Source organism: Sinocyclocheilus anshuiensis, unplaced genomic scaffold (genome assembly GCF_001515605.1).
Source record: "Sinocyclocheilus anshuiensis isolate Anshui unplaced genomic scaffold, SAMN03320099.WGS_v1.1 scaffold457, whole genome shotgun sequence".
NCBI classification, from domain to species: domain Eukaryota; kingdom Metazoa; phylum Chordata; class Actinopteri; order Cypriniformes; family Cyprinidae; genus Sinocyclocheilus; species Sinocyclocheilus anshuiensis.
The window spans coordinates 390,816-402,742 of record NW_015537939.1 but is presented as its reverse complement, the minus strand read 5'-3'; the positions used below and the strand labels follow the sequence as shown (position 1 = coordinate 402,742).

Genomic DNA, 11,927 nt, shown 5'->3' with positions numbered 1-11,927 from the left:
TATTCACAGGAGTTTTTTGTTGTTGTTGTTTTTTGTTTTGTTTTTTTGCGGGGTATTTGAAGATAAACACACTCATAAATGACACATAAAATATGTTGTTGGTTGATTTATATATTTAATTAACCTAATTACATTTACTGAAGAATTCTGTTTTATATATCTTCAAATTACGGACACACGGTTGAAAACCCTTGCTCTATAGGAACGACAGATTCACACCAAGCACACAACCTGCTCTTCAAAAAGAAAATTCAGCAATGCTGAAAATAAAGTTAATTGGAATCTTAAAATAAAGACGGACAGGAAATACAAGAATAAGGGAAGTGGGAACTGGCCTGATTTCTATTTCAGCTGTTGTGAGATCTGCAGTGGCTTCTGGTTACTGTTCTTTCTTAAACTGTGACAGTTTGCGGTTCACTTGAACAATGGGCACAGTCCTAAGTGAAAACACTAAATCAAAAGTGAAGGTCAACAAGGTGGCCATATTGTCACATCTGATATTCTTTTCCTTCAAAAAGAATGGCAATGATTAGGCATCCTGTAAGCTCCACTATGTGTTCCACTTAATAATGAAAGGTCAATACTAAGAAACAGGATTAAAGTAAAAGCAATAGTAATAAAGCAGTCAATGTAAGACTGATGACACAAGGGTCGCTGGAGAGTCGGCAGTCCACTGTGAACAATTTACAGTGCATTCGTCAAACGAAAGACGGCGAAACGACCAGCTGGCACAAAGATTTTCAGCAGGCCAGAACATTTCCTAATTAATCCGAGTACACTCAAGGTGAAAAATATGGCTTTAATGATTACACGTCGACTGTTTATTTAGCACCCAGAATAAATCTCGACAACATACTGAGTGAAAGCCTGAGATGCATCTAAATTTTCCCGGCCGGTGAGCCAGAAGGTGGAAATGCCAAAAATATGCCATTTTGAAGTCTGCACAGCCAACATACAGTTTTTCAGATGAACAAATACAAAGCATTGACAAATGCAAACACAAATGCAGTCATTCAGATATTGCTGTCAGAACTGTAAAAGCTCTGTGTTAAAATGCCAGCACACCAAGGACTAAGGCAACCTCTTCTAACCTCTCTTTGACATCATCTGCACATGCATGCTTTGAGCCCTGTGATAAAACATACAAGAGCGGCCGAGGGAAAAAGAGAGAGACAGTGAGTAAAAACACTAAAAAGCAGTAGACCATCACTATTAAATTAAATTAAATTTCATATAAAAATGGGCATTTACTCATGTCATTCCAAAGCTGTGTGACTTTCTTTCTTCAGTGAAAAAAAGTTATTCAGCAGAATGCCTGAGCTGCTCTTTCTCATACAATGTAAGTGGATGGGGACCAAAGGCCAAAAAAGGACCACAAAATTATCGTAAAAGTAGTCTATATGACTCTTGCACAATATTCTTCTGAAGAGTCTTCTGAAGTCCCTGTATGAAGAACAGATGGAAATTGATGTTGTTACTCATTGGAAATCTTACCTTAAAAACAGTCATGGTCACAATTCACTTTCATTCTATTGGAAAAAAAAAACATTTTAAATATTGTACTACACTCTTTAGATTCCAAAAAGGGGTTTACACAACAATGCAACTGAAGAAGCTTTCCGAAGCTGTTTCGGTCTTCTGAATGACACTTAGGATTTGTGACAAATGGTCCACCAGTGAGAACAAGGTCTTTGTTGAGGTAAAAATTCTTCTTTTCGCTGAGAGCTAATCCGTAGCCAATTTATTCCATTTAGGTCAGGATAAAAGTTATAGTTGGCTCTTAAATCTTTGCTATGGATTTATGTATAAACTAATTAGAGCGAGCACAGGCACAGTGGCGGGGAGCCTCAACAGTTTCAGATCGCCTCATTTCCTCAGGGTCTATCGATTCCATTCCCCTTTTTAATTCTGTCTTGTGACCATGATCAGGAAAAAAAGGATGGCTCCAGTAAAATATTTGCCTTAACCGAAAACAGGCCCTTTATTTGATGGTTGTTTTTTAATTCCGTCACAGCTTGTTTTCATCAGTCGCTGGCCTATAATAAAGGTTGACATCTCAAAAGCGTCACATAATAAAACAAAACAAACAAAAAAAGACCAAGAAAGTTATTTTTTAAGAATGCTGTGTGGCAACCATGGTTATTTTTATTTAAAAAAATTATAATTTCAGACTTAAACCAACATGGCGAACCACTAAGCCAAGTGTCCAACAGTAATCACAGTTATTTAAACTAGATTTTCAATTAATTCAATCGGCTGCATGGCAACAGCCCATTAAGACTTACTTCAGATTAAATCCGGAGAGCTGTGATTAAGGTTAGTCGGTTCTAGTCAGAATAGCGTTCTTTAAAACTGTAATCTGTCGGAGCCCATAGATCAATGCTAAGCTGGCGTTTGGCTGTGGGTGTTAAGTGGAGGATTACACTGCGGAGCAAACTATTTGTTTAAAGGAAAAGAGCACAGAGGTGTGAGGATGCACACGGACACTACAGAAAGTGGCTACAGGATAAGCTGTCCTGATACCGTCTCATAGTGACAGACAGATCCATAAGCACAAATCCAATACAGTTTTGAGGTGTGCTCGATCGACCGCTGGGTTTTGCCAGTAAACATGCCAATGTCTGACACCGGAACAGTGGTCAGAGGACACTTACTCCAGACCATATGTTGGCAAGCCGGCTCTCCAGAAGCTGTACTGCTATTGGCAGAACATCCAATGGCAATGAAGCACAGAAAAGCACTGCACTGATTTAGCAGTTTTTCCAAAGTGCTAATTTGGAGTATTTTGTTCTTGTCTGAGGGGAAAGACAAATAGACTGGTTTTTGGACTACACTACACAGAAACTGTTGAAGTAGGATTATAAAAATAACAATTATATTAAAAAAATTCACTAAATCCTGCCAAAGCTTTGGACAGACTGAGAAATAGTCGCATATAAAATGCACTTTGGCAGATGTTCTTAGTCCATTATTTAAACTCAGCTAACTTATTTTTAAAGAATTGATTTTAATTTGATTAAAATCAGTATATTTGATTGTAATATACTTGTTTTCTAAATAATATGAAATTAAACAATTAAAATAAATCAGAACGAAGTAAATAAAATAACATAAAAGGGACAGACAGATCCATAAGCACAAATCCAATACAGTTTTGAGGTGTGCTCGATCGACCGCTGGGTTTTGCCAGTAAACATGCCAATGTCTGACACCGGAACAGTGGTCAGAGGACACTTACTCCAGACCATATGTTGGCAAGCCGGCTCTCCAGAAGCTGTACTGCTATTGGCAGAACATCCAATGGCAATGAAGCACAGAAAAGCACTGCACTGATTTAGCAGTTTTTCCAAAGTGCTAATTTGGAGTATTTTGTTCTTGTCTGAGGGGAAAGACAAATAGACTGGTTTTTGGACTACACTACACAGAAACTGTTGAAGTAGGATTATAAAAATAACAATTATATTAAAAAAATTCACTAAACCCTGCCAAAGCTTTGGACAGACTGAGAAATAGTCGCATATAAAATGCACTTTGGCAGATGTTCTTAGTCCATTATTTAAACTCAGCTAACTTATTTTTAAAGAATTGATTTTAATTTGATTAAAATCAGTATATTTGATTGTAATATACTTATTAAATAAATTAAAATAAATCAGAACGAAGTAAATAAAATAACATAAAAGGATTCTTTTGAGATACATGACAAGCTCACTTTGTTACGATTTTCAAACCCTCCGGCTACACATACTCACAAAAAAAAAAAGCAGGAAAAAAATGATTTTCTTGTTTCACAGAAGGTGCATTTCTATTGTACTGCAAACAGCAGCGCTGAAAAAAATGCAGACACTGACAAAGGAGCTCTCTTTGTCTCCTTTTTCCCCAAAAGAAGTCTTCCGAGGCCTGCCATGTTCTTTCTGAAGATGCAAGCGGACTCACAGCTTCTGTCTTTAGTCTCATTTTAGATCTTGAACACAGAATTGCTTAAGTTAATATCATAATTCTTTCATGACGGCAGTGCTTGAAGCTTCAAACTCCAGTTGCCCAAAAACTCCAAAAATGTTTTGTGGACTAACGATTGCATTCCTTGAGAACTGCCATTTTTTCCTTGAATATCAGCCACTACATGGAATCCACTATATAGCGAATTGTAAACAAGCAAACAAGTGAGAGATTGCGGACACAGCAACTGTCAGCGCACAAACAGAACCAAACTTTTTTTTTTGACAGTTTCGAACACGTAGGCTTGTTTTGTTGTTGTTACCAAGACAATAACTGGTTATATTTATTTTTTAGGCCTGTGGAAAAATATATATATTAAGCTACAGTACAAAAATCTAGAACTACAGCACAAAGCAAACTGCAGAAAGTGAAAATTTAATTTGTAGGCTGGATTTAAGGATAAAATATTAACACTTCAGGGGGTTTCAGTTTCCCTGATATAAGATAATACATGAAATGCTTTCTATATTATTTCTTATTGTGTTTTGCTGGACAACATTCTATGTCTAAATTCTGTGGTTAAAAAAATAGTACTGTGTATAGGGACTAACCCAAAATGGGGAAAGAATAAAAAACAACAACAACGTTCCTGAATATTGAATCCTAGTTCCAATTTTCGAAAAGTGGGCCGTCATTTCAATTCAGCTGTACAGACGCTAAAACATTATCTATCACTTCACTCAACCAGATGCAAAATCACAGTAGACTATTTGACAAAACCAATGCCATCAGGAGAAAACGGTGTTTCAACTCACAGCGTGTCTGAAGCCGTGAACAAAATAACACAATGATCATGAACAAACATGAATAAATATTGACTTCCATCACAACAATATGGTGGTCACAGCAAAATAAGATGCATGTTTGAATTTCCTGATCTCATTCCATCTCCCATCCCGCATTCAATAAATGTGTCTTAGGCTACTTCGCTCTCAAATTTGCTGCTCTTAATGATTGAAATCAATTGCAGAAAATGCTGAAACTGGACAAATGTATCCCCGTATCAGCTTTTATTGATTCAGATACACATTTTCACTACATCCAGCTAAAGCTTTGGACAGACTGAGAAACAGTCACATAAACTGCGCTTTGGCAGATGTTCTTTGCCCATTTTTTCAACTTTTTTAATTAATCTAATTTCCATTATGTATTATACTTGCTTACGTTATGATGTAATTTATTAAATTATTACTTATTTATTTATTTTTCAATTCAAGAGCCAGTAGGAGCACAGAAACTGAGAAGAATTAAACGTATTAGAAAGTGACTAAGGTAAAAACATAAAAGTAGTTTTTATTATAATAAATTAAAAATAAAATAATAATATGTCATAATAATAAATAATCAATTTACTATTTATATAGCTTATTTATTTTTGATAAATCAACATTATTTTCCATTAAGCATTATACTTGCCTACTTACTGATGTAAATTATTAAATTCAAAATAATATGTTTATTATTTATATAGCTTATTTGTTTCTAATTAATCAACATTATTTTACATGAAGTATTATACTTGCCTCCTTACTGATTTACATCAAGCTACTGTTTCATTATATATTAATAATGTGGAAAATTATTAATAAATAAAAAGTAAAAATAAAAAAATAAGAAATTGGAATAAGCTGGATAAGATAACTAAAACAATAAAAAAAATATTTGAATTCTCAATAAATAATACAAAAAGAAAATAAAAAAGAAACAAATCAATGAGCTGAATAATTCAAACAAAAGAGTTAAAAACCATTGAGGCAATATGGAAGAAGTTGCTGATGGAAGCAGAGAGAGACTCTGCTGGGCTTCGCCACCTGGCTGCACAGGTGACTGTCCACATTTCCTGTTTCAAACTTGGCTTTTTCTGAGAGAGACCTGCCAAACAGCATTTAGCGTGACGAAAGGTTGTAGCTAACCATCAAACAATTAGCAGGGTCTTATTTCCACTTTAAAGCGCTCCTGTCTGTCACAACAAATCTATCTCACTAAGCCCTGGGACAGCAGTGAAGATCAAGCCTATTTTATTTTCTCTCTCGTTTTTTCTGTGATCTTGTGGCACATTCATGTTCTCCAGCAAACAAGAGATGAAATACTACAAATACGAGCTCTGCCAGAAGCACTCTATGCTATCTCCAGAAGAAACAGAAAACTCTCATTGAACAAACAGGGCTGCAGTCATGGCCGGCTGTGATGGAACGAGGCGGCTGTTGGTTCAACACGGCGAAAATGTATGACCACCCTGGCCTCTGCAGTTTTCTCTGTAAAACGCAGCTATTAAATGCATCTATAGACATTGTAGCACATCCTTGGTTTGGTAAAAGCTAGGGAACATGACCTGATGCATGCTGAATTGGCTAGATCTGATTTTTGTTGCCATAGCAATCAGTAAAGTGCTAAAGGCTGTATATCTGGGTTGGTGGGAGCTGCAAACACAATGGGAGCTCTGTGTATTCTGAATGTGTCTCTCAGCTGTGCTGTTTTCTCACCTGCGGAAAGATCTAGAAAGGAATTAGGGGTGCACAGAACTTGTTTCTATTTTGCAGCACGTACCTATTTTCAAAATCGACTAGTCAGTGGAATGCTTCACTGTCCAGTTCCCATAATCCTGATACGACACATTTGTAAAGGGGGTTCTGAAAACACGTGTTCTTGTGTTCAATTAAGAAAAAAAAAAAGCTGGATGGAGTATATCAGAAATGACAAAGAACGCAGTTAAAAGTGCTAATAAAGTAAAAAACAAAAAAAACAACAAAAAAAACCCACTAATTTTCAACCATACTATCTTAAAAGTAATAATAATGAATAATAATAATAATAATAATAATAATAAATCATAATAGTAAATAATCTATTTACTACTTGTATAGCTTATTTGTTTTAAATTAATCAACATTATTTTCCATTAAGTATTATACTACTTACTGATGTAAATTATTAAATGTTTTTTCTTCCTCAATTCAAGCTCCTGTTTCATTATATATTAAGAATGAGGAACAAGACAAAGAAAAAAATGTATTAATTAAAATAAGAAATTGGAATAAGCTGGATAATATTAAAACAATAAAATAAAAAATATATTCTCAAATAATACAAAGATAAAATAAAAAATAAACAAAATGTTTCAGTTCACATAATTCCAATGCAACAAATTTGAAAAGGGGGTTTTGAAAAAACGTTTGTTTTAAAAAATTTGTATATATATATATATATATATATATAAAACAATGCATTGGAGTATAACAATGCAGAATGCAATTAAAAGCATTATTTAAAAAAACAAACAAAAAAACAACACTATTTTCAACCAGGACATGCTCCCTTAAAAAATGCAACACAAGAACGGTACAAAGGAATTAAAAAACAACAACATTTGTACAGTTATAAAATATTTTATTAGAAATTTATTAAATATTTTAAATATTAAATACTTTTAAAAATTAATTTAGATTAATTTGATTATATACATTTTATTAATTGAAGTAATGAATATAAAAGAAATATAATTATACATATTTGCTGTAGCCTACATATTACTCTAATGACAATCCAACTGTTAAGACACCCATAGATATTTAAAAACTATTAAAATAATTGACATTGTTTTTTCAAACAAAGGCTAACTTAAAATGATCATTTTCAATTTTCAACCCAGTGTGCCTAGAATTTATTTTATTTTTTTTTATTAATGAAAATAGAAATAAACCGAGAGATCACGTTGTAACCAACAGTTTAATAACGCTTTTGTCTAGAGGAGAAATTTAAGTTTTGTCTTTCTGTAACATCCTTTGTTACAAGAATTCCTAGGTATTTGACAGAGGGTTTCACTGGAATATTATTAATAACTTTATCATTTAAATTGTGTAAAGGGAGGATTTCACATTTGGATAAATTTAGAGTTATGCCAGAAGCCTTAGAGAAAATACTGATGAAGGAGACAGCATTGGGAATAAAAGATAAGCTCTTTAAAAATAAGGTTGTGTCATCCGCCAATTGTGATATTTTAATCTCATTACCAAAAATTTGGAGACCTTGAATTTGTTCATTATTAACAATCCCAATAGATAATAATTCAACTACCAACAAAAATAAAAAGGGGGAAATTGGACAACCTTGACGTACTCCACGGTTAATGTTAAATCTTTTAGAGGTGGAAGTGTTAAGTATTACAGAACTATTAATATCCTTGTAAAACATTTTAACTACATTCAAGAATGTATTTCCGAATCCAAAAAGCGTTATAGTTTTAAATAAGAATTCATGTTCAATTGTATCGAACGCTTTATAAAAGTCCACAAAGAAAATAACGGCTCCTTCATCAACATTCTCAGCATAATCCAAAAGGTCAAGCACAAGTCTAATATTGTTAGTTATGTGTCGACCTTTTAAAAAACCTGATTGGTATTCACTAATCATTTTATTTAAACCTTCTCGTAATCTATTAGCAAATACTAAAGTAATTAATTTATAATCAATTGTTAGAAGAGAGATTGGTCTCCAATTTTCTATCAAGTGTGAATCTTTATCCGGTTTGGCAATTAACGAAATGATACCTTGTTTCATAGTAGTAGTCATTTCGCCACTGTTAATACATTCATTATACATATTATAAAGAGGAATTTCGATCAGTTCCCAAAAATGTAAGTAAAATTCTACTGTCAACCCATCTATACCTGGTGCTTTCCCTTTTTTCATTCTAATCAGGGCATCTTTGATCTCAGAAGAAGTTATATTGGATTCACAGAAGTCATGAAATTCTTTATCAATAATAGGAATATGTTGATGGACTATTTGAATGAACTCTTCACAATTATATAGATCAAATTTGGAATTATATAGTTCTTTATAAAAAGAGTAAACAAAGTCAGAAATTTGTTTTGGATCCATACAATGATTCCCATTAATGTTTAAAGCAGTTAAAGCATTTCTTTTAAAATTTCTTTTCTCAAGTGCGAAAAAATAACTTGTATTTTTTTTCACCCTCTTCAAGCCATTTCGCCCTGTAAGCGTTAAAGAAATAAGCTTATGGTCAGTTAAAGGGGCATAATTATGAACAATTTCCTTGACATATTGCAAAGCAGAGGTAGAAATAAAGAACATGTCAATTCTAGATTGCAAAGATTTGTCTTTGTTAGACCATGTATATTCTGATATCCCAGGGTTGTAGAATCGGCAAGTATCAGTAAGTGATAAGTTGGCACATAGAGAAGCTAAGTTTGATTGTGCGTCACGTTGAGAAGAACGAGGAGGATGTCTATCACTCAAATTATCCACGCATTCATTAAAATCGCCTGAAAATATAACATATGAAGCTTGGAATGCATCAAATTTGCATTGAATAATATCAGAAACCTTTGCAAATAAGGACTTATTCAATGAATTGGAATTATGACCATAAATATTACAAAGTATAAATGTAGTATTGTCTAATTTCAGTTAGAATAACCCATCTTCTGTTCTCGCACTTAAAGTTCAGAACGTCTCCTTTAAATCTGTTCATCAAAACCATAACTCCTGCTGAGTGCGAAGTGCCGTGACTGAAAAAAATTGATTTTCCCCACTGAGATTTCCAAAATTTTTCATCCAAGTCCGTAGAATGTGTCTCTTGACAAAAAAATAATGTCAGCATCAGTCCGTTTTAAAAAAAGAAATAAAGCCTTTAGCTTCGTAATTTCTCGAACGCCCCTTACATTCAGTGATGCTATGCTCAAAGAATTAAACTTAAAGTCCATTCCGAAAAAGAACTAGAATCTGAACAACAACAAAAAAGAATAAAATTGTTTAATTCACAAATTACCAAGCTTCAAGACCTAATGTCTTGAAGCTGAAATTTACTAGGTTAAATGAGAACCCAGAGATGCAGCAGGCAGTAAACATTTAGTGAAAACTAGCACGTTTAGCGCGTTGTCCAGTAAAAATCTGGAGTTTTTGGCTGCCCTCCAAATCTCATCACGGTAACGGCGCATCGAGAAGAGAATGACAATGGGTCGCTTAAGAATAGCATTTGGTGGTGTTGATTTACGACCAAGACGATGAGCTACGTCCACCACCCGATCAATCTGGTCAATTTGAGGGACCATCGTCGAGTGTAACGTTGAGCCTCTGCTATATTAGACTTCAAAGTCGCGTTTTCAGCCTTTAGAGCTTGCATTTCTTTCTCAATCAGGGATAACCGTTCGTCGTGAGAGTTAACTTCGACGATGAGCTGTTGCACAGAAGTTGCTAAACTGTCCACCTTGGCCGAAGTGAGCTCAGTAGTTTTCTCAATCGCTGAAACCTTTAAATGCGTTTGATCGAGTTTCAAGCCAAGTGCATGGATAGCTTCAAGCACTTCCGAAGTGTTCTCGGAATCAGGTTTCGCACCGACTCGATTCCTTTTTTTAGCCGGAGAATCAGTTTTTTGGGGTGTTTCAGTCAGACTAGGGAAATCGGCCAGGCAAGGGGGCTCCATCACGGACTCACGAGCAAGTTCCATCTTCCTGATGGAAAATACCATTAAGATGTAAGGGGTATCTTCGTATTAAATAAAAGAAAAAAAAAGAAAAAAAAAGAAAAGCTGGGACGTAATTTCCAGCTGCAAACTCCACGTCTATCAAGGACAGAGAAAAAGCATGTCTGACTAGAAGGACGCCATCTTGGCATCCTTGTGCCTAGAATTTTCTGTTTCAGCTTTTCACTTTGGTGCATCACTACTTCTAAAAAAAAAAAAAGGCAAGGGAAGCTAAGATCAATGCTGGCAATCGGCTACATCAAAGATCACAGCTGGCATTAAGCTTAAATTGACTGAAATCATTAGCACTACCGAGTCACCGGAAAAAGATAATGGCAAGGCAATGCAAAGAATGATACAGCAGTCATGAGCGATGACCGATCGCACCGATTTGCATTGAAGACGCAGCAAAAATCCTTGAAGCCGTGAAGCCTTAAAGTGGGTTCAACAGAGTCCAGTCAGCAGATAAAGGCAGGACGCATCCATATTTACAGGCCGGCAAATAAGCATGCATAAACATAAATCAGGCCTTTAGGACTTCACAGCTCTTGGGTTTCAAGCATTTAGACAGGAACACCATTACAACAAGTCTGAACAAGAGCGATGCAAAGTTCCCAGCAACAAACAATTCATCTATTTACACTCAACGTGAAACTACTGCACAAGACGAGACTCAATCACAGGCAGCCAATCAGAATAAACTACATGTTTAACGTTACAGTTGTGAGGAGCAGTATTTGGACCAACGAGATTTCACAATGAGCTGGAAGTGATCAACAAATAGTTTACTAAAAGGGCAAATTAGCGAATGTTTAAATGACAAAAAAACCCTGAAAAAATACTAAAATAATGACTGAGACTAAGGTCCCTCAACAAAAGCCTGATTTTAATCGTAATTTAAATTTCTACAAAATAAAAAAGACATTTTAAGTGGTTTTATTTCCTGATTAGATTGCAAAAAACCTACATAGATTCAAACAGATTTGGGCAAAAAATATGATTTTTGAATAATTCCGAAATATCCTGTCAGACGTCATGTACAGAGCTAGTTAGGACAAAAACGAATTAGATGCAAGAGAAAGTTTTTTTGCGCACATCACTTTTTTTGCATCTTGCCTGGGTAGCCAAACTATCTTTGTTTCTTTCCCGAGGGTGAATGACAGAACCGCCGTAAGCTATTGGAAGGTGCATCTTAAATCAGGTCTTAGAGTAAAGTAAAGGAATAAGTTGGAAACTAAATAAGGCGTCCAGCGCAAGTAATTGGGTGTCCAAGAATAAGAAGCAGAAGGGACATTCATAATGGATTTGGTTAGGAACGTACGACTAGTGTTGTGTACATGTGAGCGAGAGACTCAGGTAAAAGCCCAGAGGAAGCAGTCCTGCATCCACTGGCTGCTTCTTCTGATTTCACGCTTCATTGGCCTCATTAATGTGGAGCTGAACC

General features: G+C 35.0%; 1 protein-coding gene across 1 annotated transcript in view; it reads right to left on the bottom strand.

The window, feature by feature from the left end:
- Positions 1–11,927, bottom strand: part of LOC107662530 (splicing factor, suppressor of white-apricot homolog) — a 100,233-nt gene that overhangs the window by 16,963 nt on the left and 71,343 nt on the right. The gene's annotated exons all lie outside the window — the stretch shown is intronic.